Source organism: Oreochromis niloticus, linkage group LG23 (assembly GCF_001858045.2).
Source record: "Oreochromis niloticus isolate F11D_XX linkage group LG23, O_niloticus_UMD_NMBU, whole genome shotgun sequence".
NCBI classification, from domain to species: domain Eukaryota; kingdom Metazoa; phylum Chordata; class Actinopteri; order Cichliformes; family Cichlidae; genus Oreochromis; species Oreochromis niloticus.
The window spans coordinates 17155289-17167623 of NC_031986.2; positions in this window are offsets into that span (position 1 = coordinate 17155289).

Here is a 12335-nt window from a genome sequence, read left to right on the forward strand (position 1 = left end):
GCCAGGTAGTCATTCCTGTCATACTTCTCTGAGATCCACCACCTTGGGTGAATGTGCACTTAGCACACTGTAATGTAAAGTGTCTGTAGTGAGGTTACAACAGATTGGAAGGCACAAAGACATTCACATGGAGCCTGATGAAATTTGCATCACTAGCATCACCCAAGCAGACTCAAATGGACCCTAGTGGACTTGTTGATGTGGAAAGTAATAATCGATGAGTAACTCCTTGGAGCCTGACCCCTGGTGTTTGTGTTTGACATCATGTCTCTGATGCAGCTCCATCCTTCACGTGGTTTAAACTCACACCTGGCTGGTTAGGGAAGCCAAGCATTTAGCCTGAACGGCGTCTCTTTTACTTTGAAAATCTGTGTGCCATTCACGTGTCTGACTTTCTACGTATCTTAACCTGCTCCGTGCAGTTTTACCTGTCAAAAGTAGACCAGGTGCTATTTTAAAAGATGCAGATTGGAGAGCAGTTTCCAGGATGTCTCTCAAATGCATGCCTGGTAGATTATAGGCAGTGTGTATAGCGGACGTGATATCAGTTCCAGTGGCTAAAACGTAACACAGATGTACTCTGTGTACTCCCGTGTTTAGTTGGAGATATCTTTAAGGAAATCTGAAGCCTTACCACATGTTTTTTTTTTAATCTTCCTGTTAACAATCATGAACCTTCTACTCTTGTGACTAATGAGTAAAATAGTAACTGACTTAAATCTGTACAATTTTAAAGAGGATAACAGACTTCAGCGTGAGAGCCACAACTGTGAGCGTATTGTGTTAAATATTAAAAAAAGAAGAGAAAAGAAAAACCCTGAGTTTAAAAAATGGGTGGAGCCAAGAGGCGGTTAATGCCAACACAGAGTACAATCTGACAACCCGTTTGAAGCTCACTCAGGGGACAGGTGTACATATGGATAGATCTGGAGTAATCTGGAGTAGTACAATAAGTAATTTTCTGTCTTTTTTTCACACTGACTCATTTCACTAACTAAAGATCAATGACTTTAGCTTATATATGTAAACGAATCCTCACCGAGTACTTCTACATCAGCATAAGTAAACAGGATTTTTTTTTTTAAATGACTTATCAGTTTTAGTGATTTGCTACACTAGAAAACAAAACAGTACTACTAAGACAAGATTTTCAAACCCACTAACCTCAGTAAAAGTTGAGGCCCTGTGGTATGTGGTATATTTTTTGTGTCAAAGTAGAGAAGTGAGATGTCTTCATGCACTAACACAAGCACACAGAAACACACATGCACACGCACACACACACACACACACACACACTATTTAGCAGGTTGACACCTTAACCCAGTTGGTGCACATACACACACAATCTCACACACACATTTGGCACATTTAGCACCTTGTCAAAAAGCCCTGGTGGCCCAGAAGAAATCACAAACAGATTGAAGATGGGAGGACATGAGGAGGAGGAGGAGGAGGCGGTGGAAATGATATGAAGCGGGAGGAAGACACACCTGTTATTAGCTTTTCTCCATACGGTGGTTCAGATGGAAGCTAGGACAGGCGGATGGAAGAAGGGACAATGAGAAGTATGACAGGGGGACAGAAGGAGATCCTGGGAGAGAAAATAAGAGATTGTCAGGCATTAATAATGGATGGCAGATCCTTAGAGACCATGTTCAGACATTAATAATGAATAAGACTCAGCTGGAGGGGGCAAGGAAACGCCTCAGCAGAATTTACCTGAGGTAAGATGAACGACATGAAGTAGATGTATAACATTTGATCATGAATTCTAAACTTTCCGGATTCCAGTTGTTATAGGGTGACAACCATTTTTCTTCTTTTTTTTTTTTTAATTTTATCTCATTATTTACAGTACTGTGCTTTGTCTTAAACCACCAATCACTTTTTTAGGCAAATGGGAATTAAGTGCATAAGTTTGTTAGATCAACTTACTTCTTATGCCACCTAACACTGACCTAGGATTCATTCAAGTATAAAAAAGCCACCTAATTTAAGCAGTGTTGTGTCTACACATAACAGACAACTTTTAAATTGTATCTTTAGACACTTTGTTACTAGCAACCTGTCAAAAAATAAATACTTTGTCCCATTTCTGTAGTTTAGTATATCTAAAATTCCAACAATAACGCCATTTGACAGATATATAAAAATATTTTTGCACCAACAAGATGAGTTCCAAATTTCCAAATTCCTCCTGCTTTTTTGTCAGACTTTAACTTTTCTTACTTATTTTCTCCATCTTTTACTTAGTATTAGAGTGTTAGTTTGTTTTAATAACGTTATTACATAATTTACAAAGTATTCTGATTCTGTTAGCTGAAAACTTGACATATCTCAGCGTGGTGTGCAGTGTGTCCTTAAAAAATTTGAGGAAATTGGACAAGTGGAGGACAAAAAAAAAAGTCCTGAAGAAATAGGAAAAAAAGAGCAAAGACCTGACATAGGACCTAAGATATTTGAAATGTTTTTGTTCAAACTGTTATCATTATTTACGGTTAAGGTCAGGAGAGAGGAACAGCAGTGAATATCACAGTAAAACACAGTCATGCATTTTACCCAGTGGTGCTTACTCAAAATTGATGGAATTATGAACCCAGAAAAGTACCATCAGACTTTGATTCAACATCTGGAAAGTATCTGATTGGCAACAGCTTCATTTTATTAGCATGACAATGATCCCAAACACACTTCCAATGTAATAAAAACACACAGTGGAGCACTGTCAGTCATGGATTGGCCTCCCCAGAGCCCGGACCTCAACATTATTGAAGCAGTGTGGGATCATGTTGACAGAGAACAGAACAAAAGGCAGAAACATCCAAAGAAGAGCTTTGAATGTCCTTCAAGAAGCCTGCAGAACTATTCCTGAAGACTACTTAAAGACATGAGAAAGAAAGTTAGCTGCGTTCAGACTATGATGAAGAACAAAGGAGGTCAGACAAAATATTGGTATTCAAAATTGTTACAATCGCACAAACTGTGCTTTTTCCCTTATATACGGCATTTTTTCAATGTGCATTTGCATGTTCACTGCACCTTTTTCTTATTTTCCTAGTAAAATATAAAGAAATGAGTGGTGGCTCAAGATATTTCTGTGTCTTTAAAAATACTTTTTACAAAGTAACGTCCCTGTTTTGATCCTGGGTCCTTTTGACCCAGCGTTTTGTGTTTTCTATTATTGTGGTTTTGGTTCTGTTCCTCCTGTTTAGTGTTTATTCTGTTCTGCCCATCTATTCCTGTGTTAAGTCCGCGTTTCCTAGTCTGTGTCCTTGCATATGTGTTTCCTGTTTTACTTTGAAGGTCTCTGTCTTATGTCAGCGTGTTCTGGTTACGTTTCCCCTGCCTCGTCAGCTGTTATGTCTCCCAGGTGTGTTTCCCTCCTGTTTCCCATCCCCTGATTACTGGTGTGTATTTATAGTGTGTGTTCACCCTTCCTCGTTGCTGGTTCATCTGTGTTATTCCCCTCCATTTTCCTGTGTATTCTGGCCGCATTACTCTCCCTGCAGCTCCGTTTCATGTTTCAAGGTTTCAGATTTGTTTTTGCCTAGCTTTCCCCAGTTTAGTTTACTCTTAGGTTTTGGTTTTTGTCCACCTCATCTCCGTTTGTGTCACCCTTTGGTTAATAAAGCTCGCTCACCACTTAAGCAGTCTGCATCTTGGGTCCTTATCTACACTCCACACGTCTGCCACACCGGACGTGACAGTCCCTTAAAATAGCTGTAGACCAAGTAAATTTAAAAAAATAAAAAAAGTGAAATAAAAAAAAAAAATCATTCTTTTAGTCAGAAAGATGCTTAAAATAATCAAGCTGCAAAACATTTCCCTGAAAGAGGCCACCAGTGAGAGCGGTTGTATGACATGTTCAAAATCAGAAAACTCAAAAATGTGTGCATGAGAGGATACGAGCCCACTATCACTAACAAAGGGCCTGTCATGGATAAACACATGAACACACAGCTGCTTAACAACACCAATGTGAGATAACCAAAAAAAAAAAAATCCAGATGTTTTCACACAAACACACCATTTTTAATTTTTATGTACACATTAAAACCCACGAGGTTTGGTGGTGTGCCAGAAGGTTGGTGTCACTGAGAAAGACCACCACGTACGCTCTTTGCTGCATTGTCTCTACCTCTGTATTTCACATCTTCTCATCTTTTTTGCACACACACTCGCTTCCTCTTTATGCATGTACACACACACACACACAGGCAAATGAGCAGCACACTCAAACTAAATGGGTGGCCTGATGGTGAATCACTGTCATTTAGCAACAAAGACCTCAGCTTGTTGTCCCTTCATCCCTCTCTCCCCTCATCCGCCTTTTTTTCTTTCTGTCTCTTTTTGGCCAGTATGTGTGTGTAATTGTTATTGCATGGACAGCAAAACACAACCGTATACACAGATTAACACACAAACACATGTATTCAACTTGCACATCTTCCGTCACACATGCATACATGCATGAAACACACACACACACACACACACACCGTAAGGGTGTATAATTACAGAGAGTGAAGCAGCACTAAGGAATAATTACAGAGGCTGGTTGCTGTTGTTGTTGTTGTTGATTCCAACAAATAAACCAGTACACAAACAAGATGGAGGGGTGAGAAGCAGGTCAAGCCATTTTTGTGATACAGCACCATCTCCCTCATATCCATGTGTTTTAGTTTCATTTGGGTTTGTCTTTATCTGAACAAACGAAAGTATGCAGACACCTAAACATTGCACCAAAGACTTAGATTTATATAGAGCAAAATCACAAGTCGCCTCAAGGTCCTTTGTATTGTAAGTTAAAGGCTATACGATAATACAGAAATAACCAGAACAATAAGATGACGCTCTTTGAGCAAACACTTTGGTGACAGTGGGAAGGAAAAACTCCCTTTTAATAGAAAGAATCCTCTGGCAGAGCCAGGCTCAGGGAGGGTCGGGCATCTGTTGAGACCGGTTAGTGGTGAGGGGAGGAAGGCAGGACAAAAGAAGATGTGGAATATATGTGTTGGCAACACATTCTCACTCCAGGATGGTCAGGACCCCTACTTGTTGCTTTTTTATGCATGAGATGCCCGTTTACCATTGGTTTCTGCCATCCAGCAACACAACGCCTGTTAGTCGGCGGAGAAAGATGACTTGCCAATTAAATAGTTTGCAACTTTCACACTTTGAGTTTTGTTTATTTTCACCTTTTTCTTTTCTAGTTAGGTTTTGGAACCAAAGCTATCTTTTACAGAACATACTTTGAGTAAAAACACACATTTTCAAAAGCATCTTCCAGGCAGTCAAAGGTGACCTCCTCCAGTCTGCAACCACCATTTCCTTTTGTAACATGATCATGCATGCCACAAGAATGATCACCAAAGTATATTTCCTCCAGTCTCAAGGCCATGATACACACAAGATTTGTTCCCACTGAGTGATAAGAGCATTAGTGGGAGGAGACCTGGCTCAGTCTGCACTCCAGTTTATCCCAAAGGACTCAAACAGGCTTAAGGTTAGGAGTCAGTGAAGTCAAGTTCTTCCATATCAAACTCTATGAACTGTGGTACATGGGTTCGTTTGCTTCGTGCATGGTGTATGGTTACAATTATTCGTGGTTTCTGAGCAAAATGTTTGATTCTCCACATAATGATATTGCCCAAAGAACAGCATGTTAGAAGACTATGCAATACAAAGTGTGAAGAAATGCAACACTTAGAAGTGCAAAGCTGAAGAAATAATCTAAGACTTGTATGAAACAAATGTCTGTTTCATGCCTATGATGGTGGCAACTGTGATCTCTCTGATGATAGTATGTGTGAGTTTGTGTGTCTTTGGTGAAATGCATGGCAGTAACCTGTGATGTCAACATTACAAGAGCACTCAGAAAGTGCAACTCCCCCTAAAAGACAAGGGCCACAATCTTAGGACATCGTATTGAAAAGCTCTGTCCGTTCCCTTTCATGTGATACATTACTTGATATGGTTTCTTTACATTTTTTTCAAGGTTAGCTATGACCCTGGGTGCTAACAAGGTCACATGCTTCACCAACCTATGTACTCATGTCCCCCCAAGGTCCCGCATATAAAAAATTGTAAATAATATATATAAATATATATATAAGTTAAATATATAAATATATAAGTTTTTGCTGAATTTTACATTTGGTGTGACCTTGACTCAATTTTCACCAAAGTTAAATGAGCTGGAGCTGTTTTTGGTATTTACCATCACACAAAATTAGAAAATGATAATTGTGGATGCCAGACTGCTAACTAACAGACACAAACAAATAAACAAACAAACAGAACCGGTTACAGACTTCCTGTCTTCAGGGCGGGAACAAGGGATTTCCAGTGGACTCATAATATACTACTGGACATAGCAAGATCACTGGAATCTAACTGGATTGTAAGGTCTCAGAGGTAGCGCAGATGGCAGAAGTGAGGATGCAAGGCAGGCCTACTTGCAAAGCTAAGGAAACAGTCACACAAACCCCCACTACCCCTGCAAGCATTTTCCTCACCAACACCATTTCGTTTATTTTGTCCACAAAATAAGCAAACTGGAGCTACAAATAGCTGTTACTATGTTTGTGACTGCTGTGAGATAATTATAAAGGAGACCTGGATACAGCCACTCATCCTGGACGCTACAGTACAGCTGGCCGACCGCTCCACCCAATGTTACGACAGGAACAGAGGCTCCAGCAAGCGCAGAGGAGGGGGCCTTGTACATAATGAGTGATGCACTAACGGTAAGATCATTCACAACCACCGCTCACTTGGAAGTAATGTCTGTCATGTGTAGACCCTTCTAGCTGTCTAGAGAGCTCACAGCAGTAACCATAACTGCTGTATATATATCGCACCTGATGCTAACGTTAACACATCTCTTTCCCATCTGTACAAAACTATAAGCAGAAAACAGCAAGCTCACCCAGAGGGAGTGCACATCGATGTTAGGTATTTTAATCAAGCTTGCTTAAAAACTGTGCTTCCCAAATTTCAATAACATGTACGTCCCACGAGGAAGAAGAACACACTGGACCACACCTATTCCAATGTAAGGCATACAAACCCTACAGAGCCCATACCGCTTCCACAGTTATAAGGATGGTTCAGAGTTGGTCTAACGGTTCAGTTTCCCAGCTAAGGGTTGCTTTGCACACACAAAGCTGATTGATGGTGAATACAAAAAAAGCTGCAGGACTTAATGGTGTACTTGGCAAGACATTAAAAGCTTGTGCTGACAGGCTATCAGGGGTTTGAACCATGATTTTCAATCTTTCCCTGACTTGAGCTACCATCCTATCTTGTCTCAAGTCAACCGGTATAATTATAACAGCCTAAACAACTACCTAACTTTGACCCGTATGTCCATATCTCCATTGCCTTCCACTTAGAATACCCAGGGAACTATGTCACAATGCTCTTTGTTGATTACACTCCCTCCTTCATCATAATCATCCCATATAATGGATGACAAGCTATCTGGCTGTCTCTGCTTGGATTAAAGACTTTCTTACCAACTGTTCACAAATGGACAGTTGCTGAGTCCTTTGCTGCAGCACTTTACCAACACATTTCTTAAATTTGCTAAATGCTCTACTGCAGCTGGGGTCGCATCTGGAGGCAATGAGTCAGTGTACAGAGATGAGATACAGAAGGTGTCTGTGTGGTGGTCTGCAGATAACCTGGCACTCAGCACCAGCAAAACCAAGGTGATGGTCAAAGACTACGGGAGTCTCGTGAATGATCTCTTGGGGTCTGCCAACTTTACAGCAGTAGTGAAAAATCCTCATCAGAGACCACATCTCAAGTCTGGTGTTAGTGGCCTTCTACATCTCCATCAGTGAGAGTGTACAGATGTGCTGCATCACAGTGTGGTAAGCTGGAAAACTGTGCAGAGGGCTATCAACCATCAGCTGCCAACTGCCCTCGCTCGGGGACATCTCCAGCTTTCAGTGCCTCAGCAGGGCAAAGAAAATAACCAAAGCCCCTTTCCACCCTGGACAGCACTTCCTCAACCTCATACCCTGTGGCAAGTGGTGCAGGTGCCTAAAGAGCCACACGTTTCTTCTCCCGGCTCATCAGAAATCTCAGGCGCTGCAAATAAAAGAATGCAATACTTCTTCTGAAGTGAACAGGGTCCCCTGAAAACCCAGTCATGTGTGTCTCCTCTTCATACTCTTATTGTTTTATTTTATTTATATATTATTATATAGTTTTAATGTGCAATAATAATAAACACTTCATTCCAGTCACTAGGTGGGATCAAACAACATTTCCAGCTCTTACATTATCTGCTTCAGGATTCCCCTTAATCAGTGGATACAAACTTGTCAAAACCATAAAAATGGCTACAGATAAGGCATGTCCACATTTTACTGGCCTCATATATTATTCTGTCTCTAATTAACCTCTCATTCATCTGTACTTTTACTCTTATTTTTACTCTTAATATCTCTTTTCACTCATGATATTAAAAGTTTTCCATCTACCACTGCAATATTTTCCAATCTTCCCCACATATACACGCAAATACTCACACTCACACACACACACACACACACATACCCTTACACACATACTCATACACAAACACACCGTGCCCAGCTCAGTCACCTGCACTGAAGGTAAATGGAGTGTGAGGTTTTACTGGCGCCGTGATTGCGGGGTTTGGCTCGGGAGGAAATAAGTGTTTCGTTTGTTTATGTACTATCAGACAGCAGGTGGCGGAGTCAGCACACCACCTCCCAACCTGTAGCGAGGGAGAGAGGTGGACAGAGGTGGAAGCAGGGGCGGTGAGTCGAGGGTGGGACTCACAAAACTTAAGTCTAAACATCACTGTGACAAGAAGGAAAATACCCACCGGAAACATGGTGGAAAACTGACCCCACGATCAACGACACACTGTCGCAAAATCTCAACAAAAAGGGAATGTGAAGAAGGTGCGTGTCCATCTGGCAAAGAAAGTGTGCGTGTGTGTCTGTCTGTGCGCTATTCGTGAATCTGTGTGAATCAGTAGGGGAGGTGCGAGGTTGTGAGGGTGAGGGTTATCCCACTGTGTCACAGAGAAAGAGTAAAACAGGGAGGGAGGGAGATCTCTTGCATGTGGAAAAAACAGGGAGATGAAAAATGGACGATAGATGGGTGCCGTGTGAGCTGGCTTTGTTCTACTGAAGGGCTGGGTTCACCGGCAGATGAAGAGCTAACTCTTACCGGGAAATCACAGCTTGCCAGAGTCCTCTGTCTTTCATTTTTTTGTGCTCTTTATTTCAGTTCCTATCTCTCAGTTTTTCTTTTACTTTCTGGTCTCTTTGCTAACCACTTTTAATTTTTCTTGCCCTGTCTACGTGTATTAATTTAAACTCATCTTCTCGGCATCGCTATTCTTTCCGCCCTCATCCCAGTCAAACTCCATCAGCTTGTTTGTTCTCATTTTAATCTTGATCTGCGCACATCTGAGTCAACCTATCTTGCCTATGCAACAGCCATTGATCTACACCATTTTTTCTCTACTCAGAAACCAGACTTTTAAACTTGTTCCTTCAAAGATAGCCTCTATCGATCCATCCACTCTTCTCTCCTACCTAATCTGTACTTCCACTTCTTGCTAGAACCATTAAAGTGTCCACAGAGTCTCATTTATGGATGTACCAATTCATCTTTGCCTCTCTTTGTACAGACTCTGATACCTAAACTCACAGTATCTGGTAACACACAGTACCAGTCCAGTAGGTGAGGCAAATATTATGCACCAATATCATGGTCTGAACCAGTGTTTCCCAACCTTTTGGAACCACAGGACATATTTCACATTAGAAAATCACACAGCACACCACCAAACAAAAATGTCACAAAAAGCATATTGATAATTTTCCCCACGCACCACGTATTGTGGAATTGGCTCGGTTTGTCCCAGTATACCTTTTTTGCTTTCTTCTGAACACTACTCATGCTAGGGCCTTCATCTGGGTCAGAATTTTCTCCAGGATCAGGTCAGATTGGCTACTTTTTCTTTTCAGATATTTATCTATTACTATTACAAGCTGCGTCATCTCGCAGCATTAGTATTATGTAATTTCTTCTTCATCTTCTTCTGTTTTACTGGCAGTTGGCAACCCATTTAATTAGAGCAGGTAGTTGTACTGCCTTCTAGTGGAAGAGAATGTAATTGTTCTGCCCATAACTCACGCCGATTGCTTAAGGTACTAATCAGGTGGAACCAGATAATCTTTCACGGCACACCTGATCATTTCTCGGCACAGTGGTTGGGAAACACTGGTCTAAACATGACATGGGAAAATTTTGTTTCACACACGTGATTTCTCACTCTTATGTCATACAGAAAAAACAAATTTGATTTAAGTAATTTGGCTGTAAAAACCTTTGGTTAATGGTACAAATTCATATACTACATTAGGATGTAAGCATGACTTGATATTCACATGTAGTCACCTAGACTTTACTAGAAAAGTTATTCATTGGCAATAAACCTGACAACAAGTTAAGTAAAGCATTAAATACTGAAAGCAGCTCTTGAAAATGTGCTTTAAACTCAATGCAACATATTCTTCTCTATGCTGGGACCTCTTTCTGAAACACCAAAATCCAAAGAAAGACTCCCCAACTCAGGAAACTAAACATCTGAGTAGGACTTACCGTTATTCTGAGAAACCACAGCACTGAGAATTAAACCCGCCCAGGTACACATTTAAACAGCAGGGGATCAATAAGTAAAGAAACTATACCAGGTGTCTTGACAGTGTGAAGAAACTATCTAGAAACCTTCACACATGAACAGTAAAAACAAAAGAAAACACAAAAAACAGCAAAAAGAAATTATTTGATTTTGATTACATGTTTGTTGTAGCTTGAATATTCTCCAGTCATGAGTAGACGAGGTTCCTATTTAATAATTTTAGAAAGACAAAACTCATTGTCTAGATGAAATTTCTCTGATTAAAGTGAAATTAATGTAGAGATTAATAAATTCAAATATCCTTGGATTAAATAAAAAATTTCATGGGACCCTGCAACAAATCCCTCTGATCAGATTAATATAATTCCACATGCTAAATGAGGCTGGAATTAAAAGCAATGTGGAAAACATAACTCTGTAAATTGGTCGCAGTGTTTCCTAAATGAAGCAACTATCAGTGTCATCAGCGCTGCCATTAATCACTGTCAAAGTAGCTACTATATTATGATAGATAGATATGCAGTAAAGTTTGTAGTAAAATAAAAAGGCCAACATAGAAAAATAAATTTAAAAAACTGGAGTCACGGCGCTGGTAATGATGTGACCATCAGTCACGGTCTTAAAAGAATTCCTTCTAGACACGTTTACTTCAGCTACACTGAGCTTTACCATTTAACTATCGTGCTAATTCAGCTTATGTGTGTTATAGTTTCATGAGTGCCCATGCTGCTGTGTTTAATAACCTAAGAACCCCATTATTGGCCATGTTTTTACCCCAAACTTCTTCTCTGGGTAAATGAGAGCGCCGGGCTGCTTCGGATCAGCCCGAGGCCTTTCCTTGCGTGCTCGGTAAAAGGGGCGGGAGGTAAACCCTATGTTATTCAATTTCAATTAAAGTAGAGAAGAAGAGGAAGCTTTAATTGATTGCCGCCATGCCAAAGCTCGCTCTATTTCTCTTCCTGTGTGTGTGTGTATGAGAGAGAGAGCCATGCTGACTATAGACACACACACACACAGATGTCCTACTTTTATCCTTGCTTGATTATACTCAGCTTGCTTCCTGTTTATGCTGGGGAACCAAGCGTGACATTTCAGATTACCACTACATTTTATTTATTATAATTATATAATTTTACATGAAATGCAAGAAAAAAAAATGTAATTAGTTATGTCTGCTTCGTGTTTTCTCTTGCCCCCCTCCCCACCCACATCTGCTAAATGACTGAAAAACGGCTTCGAATAGCGATGTGCACGAGATAAAAGAAACACTGAGAGGTTAATTCATTTTTATCTGTTGTGATTTTTTATTAAATAAAAAGAAAAAAAGTCAACAAACTCATCCCAACTGTTTGTTTAAGCCTCTGTCCCTGTCCAGAGCTTATTCTAATGTGCCAAGGGCTATCATTATAATACCCCATGCAAATATGGCCATGGTATTACATCGAGGGTAGTTTGATCCCCAAAGTGATGGCGACTCAAAACATCCTGAAAGTCTGCCTGCCTGTTACATTGTTTGCAAAATGACACGGGTCAATAGGCAGATCTGAAAAAGGGTAAGAAAGGAAGAGAGAAAACTGCTTTTACTAAGTTTGTTTTTGCTCTTTTTTTTGTCTTTTTTATCCTTTGTTTGTTT